The following is a 25,099-nucleotide window of genomic DNA, read 5'->3' as shown; positions in this document are numbered from 1 at the left end:
AAGTTTGGGACAGGGCCTCTTTACCCCTAGTTGAGCAGAGCCCAAGTTCACATAAAGCTCAAAGTCAAGAAATAGTCTGGGAAAATGAGCAAAAAAACAACAAAAAAATCTGATCATAAAAATACTACAGGTGGAAGACCAAAACATAAACACACAAGAAGACAAGAATGTTTTTATTTTAAGGCTTCAAAGAAAAAAATCTAATTCTCAGAAGAATTCTTAAAAAGAGATTAGAATGGTAGAGAAAAAAAATTGGGAAAAGAAATGAGAATGATGCAAGAAAATTAAGATAAGAAAATTAATAGCTTAATAAAAGAGTCACAAAAATTATGAAGAAAATACCTTAAAAGCAGAATAAGAGGAAAACAGAGGTACAAAGATTCACTGAAGAAAAGAACTCCTTAAAAAAAAGCAGAATTGGCCAAATAGAGAGAGTGATACAAAATTTCACTGAAGAAATCATTTCTTAAAAATTGGAATTGGGTAAGTGAAAACTAATGACTCTGAGACATCAGGAAACAACAAAACAAAATTAAGAATGAAAAAAAGAAGAAAATAAAAATCTCATTAGAAAAACAACTGACTTGGAAAATACATTAAAGAGAGGTGATTTAAGAATTATTGGACTGTCTGAAAGCAATGGTTAAAAAAAAAGTCTAGACATCATATTTCAAGGAATTATCAAGTAAAATTACCCTAATATCTTAGATCCAGCAAGTAAAATAGAAATTGAGAGAATCCATTGATCACCTTCTGAAAGAGATTTTCCAAATGAAAATTTCCAGGCATATTATAGCCAAATTTCAGAGCTCCCAGGCCAAAGAGAAAATACTTCAAGCAACCAGAGAGAAACAATTCAAATATCATTGAGTCACAATCAAGATCACACAAAATGTAGCACCTTCCACATTATAGTAGCAAAGGACTTGGGATAGGATATTCTAGAAAGCATAGGAGCTAGGATTGCAACCAAGAATCATCTACTCAGCAAAATGAGTGTCACTCTTCAGGGGAAAATTAATATTTAATGAAATAGAGGACTTTCAAAAAGTCCTCTGATGTGAAGATTAGAGCTGAATAGAAAGTTTGACATACAAAAAGAAAATTCAAGAGAAACATAAATGTGAAAGAATGATTATAAGGACTCAATAAAGTAAAACTATATTTCTATATGGGAACAAACAGGATATATGTAACTCCTAAGAAATTTGTCCTTATTAGATAACCAAAGAGAGTTTACATAGACAGAGGACATGGGTGTGAGTCAATTATGTTAAAATGATCTCCAAAAAAATAAAAAAGTAAGGTGTGAGGAAAAAAATGCACTGGGAGAATAGGGAAGGTACATAAAATAGGTATACAAGGAAGAGCTTTTATAATGGACAAAATGGGGTAGGGGAGAGTGGAAAGCAATGCTTGAATCTCATTCTCATAGAAAATGGTTCAAAGAAAGAATATACATGCACATTCAGTTGTGTATAGAAATGTAACTTATCCAATAGGAAAATAGGAGGGAAAAGAGATAAGAAAAAGGAAGAGGATAATAAAATAGAGGACAGATTAAGAGATGTGATGGTTAGAAACAAAATAGGAAGAACATAATAAAAAGAAGAAATGGGAGAAAGAAAGAGGAAATAATTGGTTGGAGGCAAACATACAGTAATCATACTGTGAAGTTGAATGGAATGAACTCACCCATAAAATGGAAGCAGATAACAGAATTTATTAGAAACAAGAATTGAACAATATATTGTTTACAAGAGATACACTTGAAGAAAGACACACACATAGAGTTAAAATAAAGGACTAGAAAGAATATAATATGCTTTAGTAAAAGTAAATGGGGCAAGAGAGGCAATTATGATCTCAGGTTCTCAGAGAAAACAAAAGCAAAAATAGACCTAATTAAAAGAAGTAATCTCAGGGAAACTACATTTTGCTAAAAGGTTCCATAGACAATGAAATAATATAAAAAGTTCTTATAGCCTGTTTCTCTGATAAAGACCCCATTTCTCAGATATATCTGAGTATAGAACTGATTCAAATTTGTAAAAATGAAACCCAATTCAAGCAGTTCTAGAGTTCCACCTCGTATCTATCAGATTGTCAATGATAAGCAAAAAAAGCAAATAAATGTTACTAAGATTATGGAAAAATAGCCACATTAATACATCATCGATGGGTTTATGAATAGGTTCAATCATTTTGGAATGCAATTTGGAACTATGCACAAAAAGTTATTACAAAGGACCTAGCTAGGACCTAGCAGATCAAAGAAAGGAAAAGATCCCATGTTTACAAAAATGCTTTTTTTGTAATGGCAAAAATCTGGAGATCAAGGGAATATTTATCAATTGGAGAGCATCTGGATAAGTTGTGATATATAAATGAATACTGTTTTGTACTGTAAGTATTGTATTGTAAGAAATGAGAGATTAGATAATTTCAAACAGACATGGATTTATATGAACTGATGTGAAGGAAAGGGAACAGGAAAACAATTTATGCTAACACCAATTTTATCAAAGTAGACATTTTGAAGATTTCCATAAATGATGGAGAATGCAATGAGCAGAACCAAAAGAACAATTTATACTGCAATAACATACATGATAAAAACAGACAAATTTGAAAGCTTTATGAATTCAGATCAATGCAATTTCCACCATAATTCTGGAGGATTGATATGAAGCAGGTCATCCATCACCCAAAAGAAAGGTGATGGAATTGGGGTATTTCTTTGAACATGGTAGAGGGAATACAGAGAGAGAGGAGGGAAAGTGAGAAGAAGGGAAGAAGAGAGGAAGAGAAGGAGGGAGGGAGGGAGTGAATGAGAATAAGTGCGAATGAGATCCCAGAGATAAAAGTGAAGAGAAAGGGACAGAAAGCTGGCCCAAGACACAACAGGTATACCAGGTCAAGATCCATTCGGATTGAAGGGAACTTGAAGAGTGAGACTCAAGATGTTTCTTTTATGAAAAATAAACTTGGGTTTCAGCCACAAAAGCAAATAGCTGACTATTGGGAGCTAGTCATAAAATTATAGCAATGTTAAGATCTTTGATTTAGACCAAATCTTTTTGATGTTAGAAAAAGGAATTATTTTAATGTATTGCTACCTTCTGAGCCCCTTCCTTTTTATGTTTGTATTGATACCTCTTTCAATATGACTCATTGATGGGTCTCCCTGCCCTGCCACTATAGAGGCTTCTCTTCTAACAAAGGAAAATGGCTAATCAAAATCAGTCCACAAAATGGCCCAGAATCTGATAGTGAGGGATGTAAGAAGGGTGAAGTAAATATAACTTTTTCTTAGGGAATTAACATTTAGAAAGGGTTGATAATACCTGAAGTGTTCTAATAAATAAAAACAGGTCAGGTTTGGAAACTGACAGTGTGAACCCTGGACTGGGAGTCTGGGAAAAGGGAAGGTGTTGTCCTGTTGCTCCCTAGTGGTCTTCTGACACCACTATCCCTATCCTTTGTGGTCCTCTGACCACCTGCAACAACTGATTGCCTAATCCATGGGGCAAACCAGCTTGCTCCATTGCCTGGGCCCTTGGCCATGCTTCTTGATGTCTCATCATAATTGCTTTCTTCTTCCAAGTCTGATGACCTAATCTATTCCATCTGCTACTGCCTGCCACTAACAAATTCCCACATTCTGGGATCTAAGAATGTCATTGCTATTATGCTTTCCCCAACCATCATGTTCTCTTATCTGATACTTCTCTTTCCTCTATTTCTTTCATGAAGTGGGAGAATCTAGTGGCTGTTGGACACACTATAGGTTGTGCACATGTGTGTTTGTATGTGTGTGTGTGTGTGTGTGTGTGTGTGTGTGTGTGTGTGTGTGTTGGGGAAGGGTACTCTCTGGGCCATGGGTATACTCTTCCCATGGTGTAGTATGGGTTATCGTTAGGGTTCTCTGGTCATAACAGGCTCTTGGCCTGGAGCTACACACCGTGCTTCATTTGGGGTTCTGGAGATTTGCAATGGTATTGATTGCTGATGGACCCAAATTAAAATATGGTATATTAGGAGCAGGCATGAAAACTACACAGACCACAATGAAGGTGAAGGCTGGTATACTGGCTAAAATAAGATCCCAAGGCCTTCTCACATCTCAGCCTCTCTCATGTACTTCTGGTCTTTCCCTACTCCATAACCCAGTGGTAGTCTCTGTACTAGATCCCTCACAATGTCCAAGGGTCTCATCCCTTATCCCTTGCCATGGATCTTTCTGCTCAGAAGAGTTTCACATCTTTGCCTAGGTTTCAATGCAACTCCAGATCAACTAACTTTATTTTATAATTTTGATTTGAGGGTTTTATTTGTTTTGCTTTGTTTTTCCTATGTGAATTTCATGATGCTTGCCCCAGGTCCCAAGATCCCTAGGAATAGATTTATTGACTGTATTATGCAGCATCATTCACTTAGAACTCATTAGATTTCTACCAATAAGAGGGAAGTAGATTTCATTGTCCATCCTTCTTTATACTTTTTTTTTTTATCTCCCCCTTGGTTATCTTTTTCAGTCATTTCAACTCTTTGTTGTTTAGTCAGTTGATCATGTCCATTTCCTTATGAGTCAGATCCATTTGAGTTGCTCTTGAAAAAGATACTAGAGTTATTTTCCATTTCTTTCTCTAGCTCATTTTATAAATGAAGAAACTGAAGTAATCAGGGTTAAGTGACTTTCCCAGAATTACATATCCAAGATTTACAAATGTCTGAGGCCACATTTGAACTCAGGTCCTTCTGACTCCAGGGCCAGCATTCTATCCACTGCATCATCTAGTTACCTTTAATTCCAACCTAGCCCCCAATACAACAAGTGACCCAATACAAAGTAGGATAGCTGGGGATATGAATATAAGCTTTTTTCATTCAAACAAGTATGAAATCATATGCTTCTGCTATTTCTTTTCATTTTGCTCTTTAATTCATATCAGCAGTAAAAACCCAGAAAAAAATCAGACCAAGGTCTGCATGTTGACATACAGGAGTTGAGACAGTTACATGAACCTTTTTTTAACCACATTCCTTGAACAATATATGAGTTTTTAAAAAAGACAATTTTCAAAAGACTAAAATTGTAGAACCTGCTTTGAGAAAACTAGGCAATGAGATAATAAAGAAAAGGGGAAAAATAAAACAAAAACTAAGTCCCCAGGGTGTTAGACTAAAGAAAGACTATTAACATCCTCTTCCCCTTGGAAGAACAATGTTTTATTTTAGTATGCTTTGGATATTTAGTGATTCATAGGCAAGACTTCTGGAAAGTATAACAAAAGAAAGCAACATTCAGAAAGATTTAAGTTTGAAAGAGGCTTTGATCTAATTATTTCAATTAGGTCATACTCAAGTCAATGGATTTATAATCTTATTGATATGTGGATTCCCTCTTACATCGCATGTTGTGATCTATCCATGGCCCCTCATTCTGTATGCTTTCCATCCCAAACCCCAAGGTGAAGAATCATCCTTTGGATTTCTTGACATTGAGCATCTATCAATAGGGCATGTGGGTTATCCATCCTTCCCTTTCAGTATCCTTCTTTCCCCATCATTTGTTTCTCCAATGACTTCATTTCCTAGAGTGTCTTCTTCTAAAGGAGGGAGCTGGATAAAAAGACTAGAAGAGTAGCAAGTTCTTTTTGTGGTGGCTAAGAATTGCAAATTAAAGGGATGCTGATCAATTGGGAGATGGCTAAACAAGCTGTGGCATATGGTTGTGATGGAATATTGATGTGCTATAAAAAATGACAAACAGAGTGATTCAGAAAAACCTGAGGAGACTTACATGAATTGATGCATAGTGAAGTGAACATTACCAAAAGAACATAGTACACACCAATAGCAACATTGTTTGAAGAAGAATTGTGAATGACTTAGCTATTCTCAGTAATACAATGATCCCAAGGGACAATCCCAAAAGACAAACGATGAAGCTTCTATCTGCCTCCAATGAAAGATTTAATACAGATTGAAGCATGTTATTTTTTCCTTGATTCAAGTTTTTTTTTCCAAAAATGACTAATATGGAAATGTTTTTACATAATTCCACATGTATAATCTTTGTCAGATTGCTTAACATTTCAGGGGGGCAGGCAAAGAGGAAACATAGAACTTGGAACTAGAAACTAAAAAACAAACAAAAAACAAATGTTAACTATTGTTTTAACATATAAGTGGTGGAAATAAAATATATACATATACATATTTATCATATATATATTAAGAAGAGTAGCTGATGAAGAGAGTGACTAGATATTTAAAGGAATATAAGAATATTGCCTTCACCAAGAAAAAAAACCAAGGGATTTTGTTGTATTTTACAAGGAACCCTGTTTTCTTTGTAGAAAGCCCATCAGTGATGTCAAAGTAGATAGACAATGAATTGGAGCAATAGTGAGATCTAAGATAAAGGTGACAGTCACTAAGTCTTTATCAAAAGCTTCTTACAAGGCAGGTACTGTTCTCAGTTCTGGGAATACAGATACAAGTAAGAATAAAAAGACAGCCTTAGCTTTCAAAGATCTTACTTTCTAGTGGGTTGAGGAAAGCAACTTAAAAGGGAGATAAAAGAGGGATGAGGAGTGATGATGGATTTACTGGTGTGCCTTCCAAATCTTCCACCAGTCCCAGAAGACATCAACTGGGGCACAGCAATCTGTGTGTGTTTGTGCATCTGTCTGGAAAATGATTAGCTTGTATTATATCCTTTTAAAGGTTCTTCTACATAGTAACCTTAACAATTCCCATGATTCTAGTTTCTGGAAGGTAGGCCTTCTCTGGACTTGTGAAGCTCTTTTTAAAAAATTTATGTTTATTTACCTTTAACATTTATTTTTAAAATTTGAATTCCAGATTCTTTCTCTCCTTCCTTCTCATCTCCTCCCCATTGAGAAGGTAAACAATATGATATCAATTATACAAGTGAAATGTAAGACATGTTTCTATATCAACCTGGTGCAAAAAATCAAGAAAAATAAAATGGAAAAAATTAGACTTCAACTTGCACTCGGGGTTCATCATTTCTTTCTCTGAAAGCAAGGTGTATAATATTATCATAAGTCCTTTGGAATTGTCATAGATCATTGATCAGAGTAGCTAAATCTTTCATTTTTGTTATTGTTTAGTCATTTTCAGTCATGTCCAACTCTTTATCCCCTTTTGGGGGAGGTTTTCTTGGCAAGGATATGGAGGGGTTTTTTGCCATTTCCTTGTCCAGTTCTTTTTACAGTGGGGAAATTGAGGCAAATAGGGATTAAGTGGTTTTCCCAGAATCACTCAGCTAGTAAGTTGGATTTGAACTCAGGTCTTCCTGACTCCAGGACCTGTGCTCTATCACTTGAGCCACCTAACTGCTCCACCACTGATCATTATTAATAACATTGCTTTTACTGTATATGGTGATGTCTTGGTTCTGCTCACTTCCCTCTGCATCAGTTCATTTAAATCTTCCCAGATTTTTTTGAAACCATCCTGCTCATCGTTTCTTTTAGAACAACAGTATTCCATAACAATCACATGTCACAACTTGTTCAGCCATTCCCCAAGTGATGGGCATTCCCTCTGTTTTCAATTCTTTGTCACCATGAAAAGAGCTATCATAAAATTTTTGTACATAAAAATTTTGTACTTCTTCTCTTTTAATTTCTTTTGGGGTACTGAATTAGTAGGAGTATATGTACAGTTTGATAGTCCTTTGGGCACACTTCCAAATTGTTTTCCAGAATGGTTGCATCAGTTCACAGTTCCATAACAGTGCATTGGTGTCCCCATTTTTCTGGGGGACAAATGTCCAACATTTGTTATTTTCCTTTTCTAACATGTTAGCCAATAACTTATGAAATTTCTAAAGAAGTTATTTAAGACTTCTAGGAATTGACAGAGGTATTTGATTATTGATATCCTGAGTCAAATTCCAGTGGGATTTTTTTTGGTAAAAAAGAACAAAATTCAGAAGCCAATGTCTCGGCTTCGTACCTTTTTTTGTCAATGAAAGAAAAACATATGCTGCACCTAAGTCCCCAAAACACACTCTCAAATGCCTGGTGGGGAACACAGCCTTACACCTTAAAGTATTTTCTTCTTGTTATATAATTTGCAATTTCCTTCTTCACTGGGTTCTGATCTAAGAACTATAGAGTGACTTTCCCCTCTTGCTATGATGTATGCTTTTGGGGATGGGAACTTGAACAAAGAGAATGTCATTTTGAAATAAAAATGTCCTCATTCTCAGCCAGCTGTTAGACTTTCTTCTCCCTTACTCCCACCCCAAACAAAGTGCATAGAACCGATCTTTTTAAAAAGAAGACTTGAGAAATGAAACTTGAGAAGAATTAACAGTCAAATGTTGGCAGAAGAAAAGCCAATGGAAGTGATATTTTGGTTCATTCAAAGAGTCCTTTTCTTCCTCTTGTGTATGCTAATGCATGTGGATGCTTGTATAATGTGTGTTCAGGGGTATGTATGTGCATATGTATATGTGTAATATTGATTCACTCCTAGAGAAGTAACACTCTGGGAGGGTGATTGCTGGAGCCCACAGTCCATATAACCATAGACCATCCTCTCACTGACTTTGGTGGCTTTTAATCTTGTCGTTGGATGTGAGCATGAAAGACTATGAGCAATTTTCAAGTAAGAAACTGCAAAATGGAGGACTTCGATGATTACTGACTTCTTGAAAGAGCTAGAAAGAAGGAAACTTAAGTAGTTGATGGCCTAGGGTATGACACAATAACAAGGACACTTTTTGGTATTGCTTTTTATAAATGCACATCTTTAAGGTCAGAAAATTGCATCCCTATGGCATTCATTGTAAATCACATCTGTAACAGAGATGGTTTAAAACTTCTGGAGGACAATAATCCATAGTGAGTCCAATTTTCAGACCTGGGTTAGGTCAAACAAATGCCTTAATAGTTCCCCAAGTCACATAAAATCTTTTTAAAAAAAATAATAATAGCCTTTTGTTTTTTTCCAAATACATGCAAAGATATCTTTCAACATTCACTCTTGCAAAACCCCATGTTCCAATTTTTCTCCCTCCCTCCTCTCCACTCCCTCTCTAAATAGCAAATAATCCAATATAAGTTAAACAAGTACAATTCTTCTAAACCTATTTCCATATTTATCATGCAGTCATATAAAATTTTAATAGCACTATCCTTGCAGTGGAAAAAATGCTGGATTTGGAGTAAGAAAATCCAGCTTACATGTTGGTTTTGTAATTTTGATCCATGTGACCATGGGCAAGTCACTTTACTTTGAAGTATCTCAGTTTCTTTATCCATAAAATTAGTCAGGTTGGATTTGATGAACTCTAGGTTTTTTTTTTTCCCAAACTGCTTTGTGAACATTTATGATATTCAGAAAATTAGGTGTAGCCTGTGCCTTGGCACTTCCTGTTCCCCTTTCTGTTCTTTCTTCACTCTCGATGCTATTATCCGCCGTTTCAGAAAGTGCTTCCTCTCATGAAAACCTGATCCCAGGAAAGGATATTCAATCAGTCACTTATACTTCAGCGTGAATCTTTTCACCACAAACACTTATATAAGCATTAAGATTTCTAAATATTTTCACCAGCACAACTTTGTGTAAAAAATATACTACAAATACTGAATAATTATCTCTATTTTACAGATGAACTGACTGAAGCTTAGTATGGTTAAATGTCTTTGCTAAGATCATACCAGCTTATAAACAGCAAAGCCAGATACTAGATTCAATTACTAAGTCTTTAAGCAAGGAAGCAAAAGACTTCTGTGGTTTTTAAGAGGAACTTATAAAAACTAGAAAGATTTGGAAACCTTCTGTTGGTACCTTGGAGCTACTTGATATCAATGAAGCTTTATGAAAAAATAGTCACAAATTGGATGGACTTTGGGTCCAATCATATGCATCAAAACACCACAAGAACATAACAAAATTTGTAAAAGATAGGGATGTTAGCTCTGCTCTCATGATTCTTTAGCATTTATAAAGTATCTTCCCACAGTTCAGTTCTTTGTTTTCAAGTAATTAGGACTATCTTGGATGTCAGCAGAAATACTGGAGGGAAGGAAAGAGAGAGACATGTCAATTTTAGAAAGCACATGAAATAGAAAAGAATATATTAATGAGTTATCAATAATCCCAGGGTGAGATTCAAGCTTCTCATTTTACACATAGCTTTGAAAATAAATTTGGCTATTTACAGAAGTCCCATCGCCTAGTAGAGTATGTTATCATCCTACAGCTCTAGATGAAAACAATAGAAAATAGAAACCTAATTTAAAAGCTAGCGGCTCAGCCTGACTCACACCGAGCAGGATCCAAGGTTCTCTGGGCAGGACAGGAATTCTTTGCTTGTTCCTTCTCCTTATCTCTGTGTCATCAGTTGTCATTTCAAAGAAATGCTATCCATCGCCTTGGTAGAGAGCCACATCTCTTTCCCTTTGTTGCTTGGATATATTCCAGAGTTTCACTTGTCACTGATGTGAGATGCCTTTAGTGTTGGCGTGAGACACGGAGAGGAAGCTTCCCCTTGTGTTAACTAACCTCGAGATTCACGTTAACCAATTGCACCAGGGTAGAGATATAACCTATGTGGGAATGCCAGTAGCTCCAGTGACATGTGGTTATGGGTTGGGTCCTTGAAACAATGCTTGTGGACAGGAGCCGCTTTGAGTTCACTGAAGTCAACGATGGAGGTGTGTGAAGAAGGCAGAGGGGAAATGACCCCTAATTATGGCACAGTTGTTGGAGGAGGAGGAGAGCTACTGGTATGCACTTGAGAAATTAATTATAACTTGGAATTTAAATCAACATTTATTAACTGGGTACCTGGGGTGCATTCATAACCAACCCTTGATATGGAGAAAGAAGTGGCTTTGTAAGGAAAGCTTGGCATTGTGTACAGAGTCAAAAGCCTTTCTTAGTTTACCATGGGTGCCTTGCATTGAGAGAAATCCAGGTTTCTGGTGCAAGGCTGTGCACGTGTTTCACAGACTGTGACAATGGTCTGCCAATGACTTTCTGTTTCTAATTAGAGAGCTGAGTCCTGCTGGCAGAGAAGTGCAGATTTATTACAAGTTATGTTTCGTGTGTGTATGTGTGTGTGTGTGTGTGTGTGTGTGTATTTTTATATAGGAGACCAGTGATGACTGTTGGGAATTTTGTTTATAAAGGACTCCCCTCTGCTCTCCATGCTTCTTGTCATGGTACCCCTGTAAAGCCAACTGGATTCTCATCTCCTGATCCCTTAGTATCTCTAGGCCTCAGTTTTCTTCCTGTGCAAGATGAATGTATAAGGGCTCTTTTAGCTCCCACTTATTCTAAGGTTAATGACAGTAGTGAATCTGTGGATCAGTGGAAAGAATGCTAAACTTGGAGAAAAAAGTCCTGGACTCTCCCACCTATTAGCTATGTCGCTTGGACAATTGTTTAATTTCTCTGGCTCTTTCCTCATCTGAAAAATGGGAGTGGGAATTAGCCTCAGTGACTTTAAGGTCCCTCCCAGCTCTAGATCTCTAGTCCTATGAATATCACTTTTCCTTTTAATGCCCTTCATCCAGACACAAAACAGAGGCTTTCCTAATTGCCCCTATAGAGCATGGCAGATGATCTTTATCCCATTGAAGTCTCTTTTTCCTCATTGTTCTTAGAGATGAGAAACTCTGTGGTCTGTGAAGGCTCTCTTCTGTTCTGTTATTTACCTACCTGCAGAGGCTTGGTTTGATGGAGTGCTAACAAGAGGGAATGAAACTTTTGACTAGACCTCCCTCCCCCAAGCTCTAAAAATAGTCCTGATTACTGGGAACCCTGACACAAGATAGCTCCCATGGTCTCAGGAAGTAGAACTTTTTCCATCTGGACTTTGTGCTGTATAAGTCCAGATATCCAGTACTTTTGTTTATCCATGAGAAAGGGCTATCTACCATTAATAAGGTATTGCAGACCCCACTGTGGTGCACATGGATTTCTAGGACATGTTTTCACAGAACTCTTGCCTAAGTTAGATTTGTTGTCTTTCTAAGGGACCAAGTAAGATGTGAACAGTTACATATCCCCACACCCACCCCTTTTTTAGAACAGACTATTGATTTCATTGACACAGAGAACTCCCTGTGAGAAACTCCCTTTCAATGTAGATTAGCAACTGTCCTGCAACTTTAAATACTTAATATACTAGAGGAACCCACTGTGTCAATTGATGCAATTAAATTTCCCTCCATAATTTACTCTAATTCTCCTGAGTAAATGCACTCTAAGTAAAAATAATTGCAATCAGTGGATATTATTGTGCTATAAGAAATGACAAATAAAATGATTTCAGAAAAACCTAGAAAGAATTACATGAACTGATGCAAAGTGAAGCGAGCCAGACTAGGAGAATACACAATAACAGCAATATTGTATGATGCAGAACTGTGAATGATTTAACTATTCTCAACAATACAATAATCCAAGAGAATCCCCAAGAACTAATGATGAAGCAGACTATCTGCCTCCAAAGAAAAAACTGATACTGATTGAATACAGACAGAAGCATACTGTTTTTCACTTGATTTCTTTCATTTTTAAAAAGTCTTCTTGTATGTAATGACTAATATGGAAATGCTTTACATAATTGCACATGTATAACCTATATCTGATTGTTTACCAGCTTCAAAGAGGAGGAAGGGAAGAGATAGAATTTGGGACTCAAAGCTTTAAATAAAAATGTTTTTAAAATTTTAAAATAATTACAAACAAATACAATTTTATTTTGAAATAAGTGTTCATTTTTAAATCTCTATGTTAATCTTTATGGATAAAAGAAAACGTATTTTTTGGCAATTAAAGCAACTTTGCCCTTGGAGGTAGACTTGAATTTATTTCCTAAAGAGTTGCCTGGTGTAAGACAAGGTAAAGTGGGTGAAACTCAGTGAGTTTGTAATCATATATATATATATGTGTGTGTATATATATATACACATTATGTACATATACATATGTATATATATATAATTATAATAACTAGCATTTATGTAGCCCTTTATGATTTACAAAGCTATTCACTTATATAATCTAAGTCGATCCTCATATCGATCTGAGGAAGTAGTTTATATTCCCATTTTACAGATGAGAAATCTGGGGTCAATAGGGGTTCAAGTGACTTGCCCGGTTCCCACAGCTAATAAGTGTCTGAAGAAGGATTTGGCTCCAGGTTGTCTGGACTCCAATCCGGTATTTTATCCATTTTGGTCAAGATTAAACGATTTGCTCCAAATACACAGGTAGTGAGGGCAGATTTGAACTCAGGTGCTCTTTGGTTACCTCTTTAATTAAAAAGAAATTGGGGCGGGGGTGCGAATGGATGAAATAAAGACAATTCTCGCATCGCTCTGAAGAGTCTGGTCCGAATTTCCCACTGCCCTGTCGCTGGGGATGACCCACTCAGCTTTGGGATAAGCGGAATCCCTTTGCCCGGACGTCGCTGCTGTCCGTCGGAACCCCCCAGGGGGCGCTCGAGAGGAACTCGGCTCCCCACTAGTGTCTGGCTTCGGAGCCGGGCGCACGGGCTTCGTCAGAAGGTGGAAAGCTCACTGTGGGGGGGGAGCTGTCTTCTCCCTCCTGGCCACACCGCTGCCTCCCCACCCCCGCACGCCCCCTCCCCCCTCCCTTCTTCCTCTCCGCTCTCCCCCTTCCCCCCCGGTACCACACCTCCTCCCTACTCCAGAGCAGAGCGAACCGCCCGAGCCCACACTCGCGCCCGCTCCGCTCCCCAGCCCCCTGCGGATGCGTGAAGAGGATGGAGGCAGGGTACTCGGAGCCGGCAAACTCTCCAACCAGAGCCTGCGCCCTGGGCTTCTGCTAAACTGACCCAAGAAGGAAAATCGAAGAAGCCTCCAACAAAATCCACCCCACCCCTTCCCTCCCTCCCTCCCCACACCCATTCCAGTAGTCAAGCTCCCACCCAATTAGCAGGATTGTGGTGTATTTGGGGGGTGGGGGGCTAGGACGGAGGACAGCTAGGCTGCAGTTGAACCTTGGCTCTTGCTCCTGCTCCTGCACCCATCCACCCGGCCGCCCAGGTAGGTAAATGCAAACTCTGCATTCCTGTGTATGTCCAACGCCTCGGTTGCAAAGTCTGTGTCCATCGGCTGCTTGCGCAGCAAAAGCTAACTTTGGGAGGGAGGGGGTAGTAGGAAAAGGTGTTCCGAAGCCTTATTCCTCCTTCGGAAGATTTGGCAAGACTCGAACTTTAGTCTGTGGCATCCCATTCGCCCGCCCATCCCCTTCTTCCCGGTCTCCCAACTCTGGGAACTGGAGAGCACAGATGGGAGGAGGGAGATGGAGATTGTCGCGGATTTGGGGGACCCAGGAGGTCGGAAACAGGAGCGCGCCAGAAGGGGACAGAGCAGCAGCGACTTCCGGAGAGGGGTTGTTGTGGGGAACCTCCCGGGGAAGGAGGAGGGAAGGAGTCTAGGCAAAGTTACAGCTTCTTCAGCCTGACGGGCGGGTGTGGGGAATTACGATGGCAACCAGCATCATCCTGATGTATCTGGTGTTTGCTTCTGTTTTCTCCCTCCCCCCACCCACCCCCACTCCCATCTCCACTTCCCCATCTCCATCCTCCAGCCTTCCCCTTCCAATGAAGTCCAGATGAATATTTCATTGCAGCTGGGCCTCCCGAGATCAGATCCAGTCAATACTTTGGCATCTCTCGTGATAGACCTGAGCTGAACCCCCTCGGCGCTCGTTACCTCTGCTAAAATGAAATGAAAGGGGCTGGAGGAGGAGGGAGGTGAGATTGGGCGGCAAAGGGTGTGGCGTGCTAAGGGGGAGTCTGCAAAGGTTAGCAAACGGCTCAAGTCCCGCGCTTAGCTGCCTGAAACCGAATCCCAGGAGCCCCTGCCTAAATGGGTGCCGGAGAGCTCCCCAACCAGGTTCCATTATAGGGTCGAAGGAAGGGGGCAATAGGAAAAAGGTCTGCCCTTTCTATTTGCGAAGTGGGATGATGGTCTTGGCCGGATTTTACACGGTGCCTAGCACCTTGTGGGTGATCGGCAGATGTTAGAGTTACAGAGTGGAGAGTGCCGAGAGGGGTTGGTCATTCGCCTTGCATCCTCCTTCATTTCTACTTTTCCTTTTAAAGAGCCATCTCTGGAAGACTCTGTGGAGTCTGTTGCTCCTTAAGACACAGTCTCCAAGCCTTTCTGTATTCTAGCCTGGGGCCCTTTCACCCCTCGGGCAACGAGAGCTCCGAATTCGGAGTTCCATCGCTCCGTTAAGCTTAACCTTCGCGCCACACGAGAGCTGCAGCTAGAAATAATATATTGCACAGAGTAGGATCACGTACTCTTGCATAACTCCCGTTGCCGAGATGGGTGATGGTGTGAAGTGACATGGGCCGTCTAGGAAAGCTCCAGTGGGAGCAAAGCGAAGGACCAAAGTTCCCTCAAAACACGTGTAAACAAACCCCTTGTATTTATAAGGAGGAGTCTGGGCGGTAACCAGCATGCCTTGGGAGTTATTCAAGTTCATATTTAGAAAGGTGACAGGATTCATCCCAATCTCTTGATGAAAACACTATTCCCCGTTCCCCTCAAAAAACCCAAACCAACACACGCCATTGTTTTGCTCCTTTTCCTTTTGCCTAACTTTCTGGCTAGCAATTGGTGCTCGGCTTTTTCTGCTATAACGACAGCCAAGAACAGCGATTTAGACCAGGTCTGCTCACTTGCGCTGTCCACGGTACCGGATATCTTAAAGCCTCTTACACATCATCGCAATTCTTAAATAGAGGCTTGCTCAGGCAAAACTGCTTCTACTTTCATAGAAATGTATTCTTCAGCTGACCTCTTCTTTGTAATTTCCCATTACAAAAGGATTAATTATATCCCTCCCCTCTTCTTTTATATTAAAAAGCTTCTGCTGGAAAGTTAGTTTAGAAAATGACTTTATCCCAGTCTATTACTAACATTCTCTGCTACTTAAATATGCATTAATTAACATTTGTGGAATGAATGAATATTGAATTTCACCATTCCACCTCAACTAGACACAATGGTGGGTTTGTTTGTATTTTGCATTCATCTGAATGTAAGCAAAAGGGCTTGATATTGAACTAGTTACAGAGAAAATCACACCACACGTTTATATATAGGCAAATCCCTTAAAAAAGGGGGAGGAGGTCTGAGAAGATATGATAGAAGATGACACGGAGGCTTTTCTGTATGCCTCTGAACTTGACCAGGAAACTTGACATCTAAGTGAGCTGCTGCTTCTGAGTGGAAGACATTTTTTTGGTTGTCTGTTTTTTTAAAAGAGGGGGAAACTGACAAAGAAGCTGTAACCTATCAATGCTCAAAACTCAAAAAAAGTCCTTCTGCTCATTAAGACGGAAGAAGTAAGATCAGGAATGGATGGAAGAACTCTCAGGAAGAACTCCTAAATTAACCATCTCTGTTACGTTGATTGAGGCTATGTTCTCACCACTCTTCTTGGTTAAAAGAGTGTAACAGTGATGCATACGAAAGAATATTCCAATCCATATTAGAACCAAATATTTAAATTTCACACTTTTTGCCACTTAAAAGGAGATTTTGGTTCATTGTGTGACTCCTCATTTATAATGACTTAAGTAATAATCAAAAAAAAAAAGTGGGGCCATACGATCACCAAATGGCTAATTTTCTATTGCATTTTGGAGGAAGTCAGGACTGTGACACCTGTAACCATTCTGTAAATGATCAGTCACTTTTTTCTGTTCTTCCAGGCCTATTTCCAGAATACTTTACAGGGAACAGGCACAGATGGGGTCCAGTAAGTTTCACAGCATGAAGCAACCACTTCTGTTGGAGCTTCTAAATATTCCTTCCATAAAAATAGTTAGTTTGGAGTTTGTAGGTTGGCTTTTTTTTTTTTTTGAGATTAAAAAGAAATAAAGAGGCTTTTTCCTTTATCTAAGTAATCATTAGCAACAATGAGTCTCAGGATGTTGTGTCATTGTCTTGTTTCGAGGAAGCACTGTTGTTTTTGAATAACTTTCTATAGAAAAACTTATCTACATCTAAAGTTTCTTTGCCTCTATGATGAGCTTGCCCTCATTTTGGAGATGGAAACTACTAAATTCCTATTGTGATGACTCATGTGAAAGCAACATAATGCAGTGGAGAGAGCAGGATCATATCCTTATTTTGCCACTTACTGTCTGCAGACTTTGAGTAATTTCAGCTCCCTGGGTCTAAGTTTTCACATCTGTAGAATGAGGGAGTTGGACATGCTGTCCTCTGAGTCTTCTCCATCTTTAAATATATAATCATGGTGTAGGGGGGATCCTTTATACTTAAAGTTTATGCCACTGGGAAACAAAGATTGGACAGGTCCTACAAAGTTGTAAAGTCTTAATGGATGGGTGTGGTGTTAGATTATGAGTCTGTTTTCTTAGAGTACATTTAGATCCTTTCAGGGAGGCTCATCACTAGGTTAGAGACTGATGATAAAAAGTTAGAGACTTTTTGCAGTTACAATAGCACTGAAAAACCACCTAGTAGTTTATTTCAGAAGTGTCCACAGGGACTATATTAGAGGTCCTTGAGATATCAAATAGGAAGTCAGGGTTTTTGTCTATTCATGAATGTTTAGATCTTGGACTGGGTCAACCCAAGTAGGAGAAATTTTTTTCTTCTTATTTTAAATTGCCTCAGGCTCAACCATTATTATAATTTATTACTATGATTATTATAATTACTTGTTGTAATATACCTACAAGGTTTTTTTTTTCTTTAAAGAGATATAACTTTGGAAATTATAGCAAGAGAGTAGGAAAAAGAAGGATTCTTCATTCTCCCTTCTATGATTCCTCCACTCAAACTTAATAATTTAAAATAAAGTGAGTTTTGAGATTGTACATAGCTATGCTTCTGCCAGTCTCTTATCATATACAAGCTCTGACAATAAATACACATATCTCTATTCACATAAACAAAACAAATTTGACTATCTCCCATTCAGGCTAGTGTGTTTGAAGTGAGAATAGTCTCCATTATGAGTTCCCAGCAGAATTTTGGGTGAATGTTTTAAACCGAGGGCAAAGAATCAGGAAGATCTCATTGGTAGAACTCTGGGTTCTCTTCTGGTTGATATGACTCTGGATAAGATTCTTTCTTAAACTCATGTGAGATATAGCAGTGATGAAACCTAGTTAGTGCCTAATAGAACTAAACAGCTGAAATCCTTTGAGGTGGGAAAAATAGTAAGTTTGCTATATATTTGCCCTTCTTATTCTTCATGTTAATATTAAGCAAATAAGCAGAAATGCCTTGATATTGTTGCAATATCTTAAGTTGTATTGTCCTTGGCAACCATAGCTAATACATTAACACACAAAATCTCAAGGCAGGTAATAATAATGATCACATCTAAGAAATTCTGAGATCAGCTTAAAAAAAACAGCCTAACACACAATGTTACATGGTTCAAGATAAAATAGGATATTTATTAAAACATTTACCATTCACAAAGATTGCATTTTTCTATTCTTCCCTTAAAAAAGAGTACAAGATATATTGATCACATTATTCTCATTCCTTTAGTTTAGACCTCTCCAAGGTCTAAGTTATTGGTTTGGTTTCTGTTTCTGATAAATGATATCATGTCTTGAATCCATTGCTTCCAGATGTTTTTGTGTATGGGTGTGGCCATATGTTAAAGCTCTTTATATGAAATGACACAAAGCAAGTGCTTAATAGCTAATGGATATATAATAGGTCTCAGACCTATTATCTCTTAATTTTTACTTTTACTTTCTTTATCTCTTTATTTTGCTTCTATTTATTTTTACTTTTTCTTTGGGTAACTGATAATACATAGCAAAGCCTTAGGTGGCATTTATGGGATTGGTGAATTCCCACTAAGGATAAATATCAAAACAAAGATACACTCCATTCCTTTAAAGGGATGCTAGAATGAAAGCAAGTGTTTGAGTGAGCCTTCTATAACCTAATACTTAGGCTAATACTTGAAAGGATTTGTGATTTCTTCTGTATGGGTAACACCCTCTCCCCTCCATTCTCTTGAGAATCACCACCATCCATGATTTAATAGAGATTACAAGTCCTGTGAATATAATATAAGCATAACTTGACTGTGAAATTTGTGTTATATGACCTGAATTCAAATTCTATCACATTGGATCTTGGGCAAATCTCTTAACCTTTGGGAGTTTAGATTCTTCATCTTTAAGAAGAGAGGGCTGGATTAGTTGGCCCCTAAACTATATTCAGACTCAAGATCCATGATCTTTTAAAAACTAACTGATATTTCTATGGCTCAAAGAGTCACCATCCTCAGGTAAAGTCACTCTACATGTAGTCATCGGTGTATCCATATATGAAGCCTTTATGGCTTAAGCTTGTAGTCATCTGACATAGCCTTCAAGGGTATACACTCATTTCCATCCCAGACTGAGACTGGAGTTAGGATTTTAGCATCATAGCATAAGAAAATTGCCCACTGCATCCAGTATGTAAAATGGATAGGGCATTCTCTGCCTCTCTCTCTCCCATTCCTACTCTCATCTGGTATCTTCTCTTGTGGATATTTCATAATTTGAGCTCTTGGTTTATAGGATTTAAAGCTGGAAGTCATGTAATTCAATCTCATTTTATTGCTAATGAAGTGAGTTTCCTAAGGTCATATGGCTACTTCAGTAAGAGAGCTGGACTTCTCACCCAGGTCCTCTGATTGCAAGTTTAGTGTCCTTTTCAGTAAGCAGAGCCTATGACTCTTCTGATGAGATTTTTAAAGGAAACAGGGAGACAGTTATTATTCTAGAAGCAGGGGATGGAATCTTCAGGTTTATTCTCATTCTGTAGTTTTTAGTTCCCTTGATCAGTTGAATGCCTCTGGTTAGGTTTGGTTTCACCAAAGCTACAAATAGCTAATTTGCATCTTTGTTATTTGAAATCCAATTTTATTACTTTGTTGATAAAGACAGAATTATCCCGGGCAAAGGACACCTATTAAAATGCCCTATCCCCTTGGAAACTTTGCAAACATTTGTTGATGAGTTGATCCAATCGACCTTGGAGAATTTAGCAAAAGGATTGAGACTTACTAGATTGTTCTTCCTTGTGCAGGCTCAATATTTACCCAATAGATTTTTATTACATTTGTACTAATTCATGGTCTGAGCCCATCCCCATTAATGTGAACATTAAGCAAAGACTAACCTTTCATGCACTGTCTGCTTTCCACTTAAAATGCCACAGTTGATCTCTGTCTTTTAAAGGCAAAGGATCTTTTTTTTTTCTGTATATATTACTCTCCCTTTCATCTTTTTGGTCCTTTATAAGGGAAAAAGCCTTATAAACTTTGCTTTCTACCTCTTGCTTGCAACTAGATGTTTGCCCCAATGTAGACAAAATGTTTTTTCTTGGAAATATCAGAGACAGGTGAGCTTTTTAGCTCACTTTTGAGGAGATCCTCTCCCTTGCCAGATGACAAACCCCTCCATTCCTTCCCCTAACATCTAGGGGACTAGAGATAGGGGGAGGAGAAGAAAAGGAGTAGAGCCATGCAGGGCCAGTGAGCAACTGACTGCATTGAATGAGTGACTGAGAGAGCGGGGACCCTGGAAAGCCTGTACAGCAACAAGCCAGCCATTGCAGTGGCCTGGCACTAGAGGGCACAGGTGTATTGGCAGAGTGGTGGCCTCCGGGGACTCAGCCTGGATTTCCAGACAGTGAACTTGGCTGTGCCTGGGCTGGGGGCCTGGAGTTCTGTAGCGGCTCAGTAGATCAGACTGCAGTGAGTCCTTCCACCAATGGCTCTCTTTGCTGGGGAGACATTGAACTAGGAAACTTCCCTAAGATCTCCAAGACCTGGTGGCTGCTTCCTTGTGCAGGGAGAGGATGCAGTTAATCTTGGGTTGGGATGGGGGGGATAGTGGTGATGAAGGGTAGGGTAGTGCTTCCCTGTTTTGAGGTAGCCTCTGCCCGGTTAAGTGGCTTGGTTACGGCTTGCTTCTCTTTTGGGCCCTCAGTGTATGTCCTCCTAGGATTTTCCTTTATTTCTCCTTCCTCCCTTTCTTTTCTCCAGAATTCTTCCAGTTTTTTTTTTTTTGGTCCACTTTTCAACCATCATTTCTTTCACCAAAAGTTTTCTTTCCTCTCTACTCTTTCTCCTTTTCTCTTTTCTATAGTTAGTGGCAAATCACTGTAGATGCTGTCTCTTAAACTGCCTCCTCTAACCTCCAAATGTCAAGTAATAATAATTAATAATAATTATAATTATTAATAATAATACTATTCGCACATTGGATAGAAAGCTCATTCTGGGTCAAATCTGGGTTCAGTTCCCACCTCAATAAATATTGGCTGTGCGAACCTGGGCAAATTGCTCAGCCTCCAGCACCCCAGGCAGCTCTCTAAGACCAAATGACAGGCCAAATGGGATCTGCATAGGAGTTGCTACACTGGTTAGGAGTGTGGACTGGGTTTGCCTTTCTTTGTATCCCTATCATCCATCATAATGCCTGACACATAATGAGTACTTAATACATGCTTGTTGACTACATTGGTGAAGTCACAAGTTTGGTACAAAAACATATAATGACTGTCATTTTTATTATTATTTCACATAAGCTTTATGACAACCTTGTGAGGTAGGTATTAATTGTAGAATATCAACTCCATTTTCTCGATGAGTAGCTAAATGACTTTTCTGTCCATTATCACATAGTAAGTGTTGGAAATGTAATTCGAACCCAGGGGCACTGGTGCTACTGTTCTGGGACTTTTTCCTACAAGGCTTAAATTAATTTATATCTGACTTCTCCTGCAGATAATGTTAAGAGAAAGGGAAGTAGCCAGTAATGTTCATTTCATGCCTTGTACTTTCTCTTGAATTTTCTCCTCCCTTTCATCTTATTTTTGAAGGTCTTCTAACTTCCTTACCCTCTTCTTTGAGAGTTCCTGTTCCTCCATGAAACCTTCCTCAACTCCTCCAGCTATCCCTGAACTTCCCCCACTTGGAATGCCTTTAGCACAAAAAGAAAGTTCCACATAATTTAGCCCTTAATTGTGATTCAGTATCCTGTCTTGTATCATTCAATTCAGTTGCTATGTTGAACAAATAATTATTAAGCACCTACCAAGTGAAAGGGAATAAAGAGAGAAAGAAAAGATACAGACCCTGATCTTAAGTAGTTTATAGTGAACGCCAGGATCAGAACTTTTTACTTTATTTAGGAGACTATGGGGAGAGACTGGAATTTTTTTGAGTAGGAGTGACTAAGAGTGGTGAGGAAGTTTCAGCAGCAGCCCGAAGCATAGATTGGAGAACAGATGAAGGAGACCTTTAGCAAGTTATTGCAACAGTTTAGTCAAGAAGAGATGAGTATCTGAAGTGGGGCGGGAGGTGTTTCAGAGGTATAGAGAGAAGAGTTCAAAAATGAAATCTTTGCTATTCATTTACCATGTCTTCTACTCTGCTGGATGGGTAATGGGATTTGAGAGATTCATGTGCTACTAATTCTGAGTAGGTTTTATGAGGTGATGGCACTCTACTCAGGAGTGAGTTGTGAGCTTTCTGTTTCATTTCTTATCTTTCAGAATTTTGTTTTATTTTTAAGATTGCTGAGATAAAACCTTTCATAGCAGCTCATATCTGCTAGTGTCTTCTCTTCAACCCCAAGGACCTCATATTCATTCTTCCTCTGTCCTTCTTTCCCTCTTCCTCTTCTTTTCCTCCCTCTTTATATCTCTCCCTCCTTCCCTCGCATCTGTCTTTGTCTCTGTCTGTCTCTGTCTTTCTCTCTCTCCAAAATACACACACCCAGAGATACACATTTTCGCTCAGATATAGAATGCAAGCTTATCAAATGTATTTCTTTTTTGCCTTTGTAGTCCCAGCGCCTAGTACAGTAACTGTCACATAGCAGGCATTTGATTATTGCATAAGGGTTGGTTTCTTGATTGGTAATGCCTTGAGAATCATTGGATAGGTAGTGCTATTAAAATTTTATGGGACATTAAATACAGATGTCGCAGAGCTAACTGCAGAAGACCAAGTATATGGCAATGCAAACAGAATTGTTCATTCCATCGCCCACCTGCCAGCCACTTTTGCATCCTCTAGACAGCTTGGGGAACAACCTGGTCTGAATATTGTCTGAAAATCTGGTGTTTCTTGGGGGGGCGCGAAACTCTTTCCATTCCTATTATTTTACTCTTTATTTCAGATGCAAGGTATGCTGGATGCTCTTTGCCATGAGCACAGCTAGAATACAAAAATCAATTATTTTGCCATGTGATACCCAGCAACAGAAAGAATGCCAGGTCCCTTCTGTACCAGTGATATTCATTTAACCTGGTAATAACCTGAAAGGGTTCCTCCTGAAAGGGTCAGAGACCCCCCTCACTGTCCCTAGAATTCATTTTGCATCCCTAGATACTGGTTTCCCTTTGCTGCAGTGATGTCCAAGAATTTACATTTATGAAGCTTCCCTTTCCTAGTTTTTGAACTCTGACTGGGGTTTAATGTCTTTTGTTATCATAAAAGATCTGAAAACTTCCCTTTAAAACTGTCAATTTTGGGGAAGAATAGGGTTTCCCTGAGTAAATCATTATCTCCTGATGTTTCATCCTCCCTGCTTCTATGGAAGAAAACTTCTTGGAAAAAGATATTTTTAAATGTAATGATCTCTTCATCCTTTACCACCTCCCTAGACAGCAACAGTATATTAAAGTGGATAGAACCCTTCATCTGGAGACAGGAGACTTGGATTCAAATCCTCTTCTAACATAGCCCGAATGACCTCAGTCAAATCATTTAACTTTGGGGGGCCCTCAATTTTCCCAGCTGTAAACTGATGGCCCTGAAGTAGTTGTTCTCTTAAGTCCTTTCTGGCTTTATATCTTTGAGTTAATGCTATGATTCAATCAGTGAGGAAATAGGATTAAAATGTCACTGGCTGAATAGAGACATGCAAATGGAGGCAGTTGTGAGCAGCTAAAAAATCTGAGTTTTATCTTGAAAAAAATTAAAAAGAAATCAGTCTTTGTGCTGCCTTAGATGGTCTATTTACCTTAAAAAGCATGTCAAGGGAAACTTCAGAAAGTCTTCCTAGATGATATTTTCACCTTATGTAACAGTGGCAGAAGTGGTTCCAACTTGAAACTTCCGAGGTTTTTGGAGGCTTGACAGCTGGACTCATTGGATTCTGTGCAACTTTCCCTTCCCTCCCTTCTCATACTGACCTTCGTTGTCACTTGCATTCATCATCGAATGGGAATGGACAGGTCTCTGGGAGTTCATGGTCCTGCCTGGGTTGTGGGTAATGGTTCCACGGGTGCTTTTATGCCTTTGGAAAAGCTTTAGAGGGTCATTAAGTCTCAGGGAGTGAAGTCCCTGGCTTCTCCCAGCATAACTCAGGCTGATTTTCATCTGATGATTTCTTTGTACAAAGAAAACCACAAATGGGCAGGAAGCAGTGTGGCCGAATACAGTTCCCAGGGTTCGAGAGCTGGCACAAGTGCCCGGGAGCTCTGTATTTTTGTGTTTGCAGCTGTGTGGGCACGGCACAAGCAGGCAGCAGCCCGCAGGGCAGTTGTAGGGATAGAGGGAGAAGGTCGGGTCTTCATCCTCACTTGCCCCATCTCCTCTCCTTGATAGCTGAGTGACTAAACAAATTGTGGGCCTCTTTGGGCCCCATTTTCTTTCTCTAGAAGAAGAAAAAATTTCAAGTTCCTTCCGACTCTAAATTTTAGCATCTCCAGGTACCATTAATTGACTGCCTTTTTGGTTTTGCTACATTACACCAGACCAAAAATATTTGGAAACATCTGGGAAAGTTATTCATTTGCCCTGATTTTTGTATCATAGCTATGTGTGTGTGTGTGTGTGTGTGTGTGTGTGTGTGTGTGTGTGTGTGTATGTATTCAAATTCAGCCTCAGCTACTTACTAGCTATGTGACTCTGGGTAAGTGACTTAACCCTGTTTGCCTCAGTTTCCCCACCTGTAAAATAAGCTGGAAAAGGATATTGCAAACCACTCCAGTATCTCTGCTATGCGATGCCCAAATGGTGTCACGAAGAGTTGGATATGACTGAA

The 25,099-nt window shown here is 39.0% G+C and overlaps 1 protein-coding gene across 1 annotated transcript in view; it reads left to right on the top strand.

Moving 5' to 3' along the window:
• Positions 1-13,524: 13,524 nt before the first annotated feature.
• The window catches only part of CPNE4 (copine 4), a 428,237-nt gene continuing 416,662 nt past the window's right edge, over positions 13,525-25,099 (top strand). The window contains exon 1 of the mRNA XM_051963712.1: positions 13,525-14,072. The gene's annotated coding sequence lies outside the window, so the exon portion shown is untranslated. The remainder of the gene's footprint in view (positions 14,073-25,099) is intronic.

Source organism: Antechinus flavipes, chromosome 5, assembly GCF_016432865.1.
Source record: "Antechinus flavipes isolate AdamAnt ecotype Samford, QLD, Australia chromosome 5, AdamAnt_v2, whole genome shotgun sequence".
Classification (NCBI taxonomy): Eukaryota; Metazoa; Chordata; class Mammalia; order Dasyuromorphia; family Dasyuridae; genus Antechinus; species Antechinus flavipes.
The sequence above is the reverse complement of the archived record's forward strand: the minus strand, read 5'-3'. Positions and strand labels throughout refer to the sequence as shown.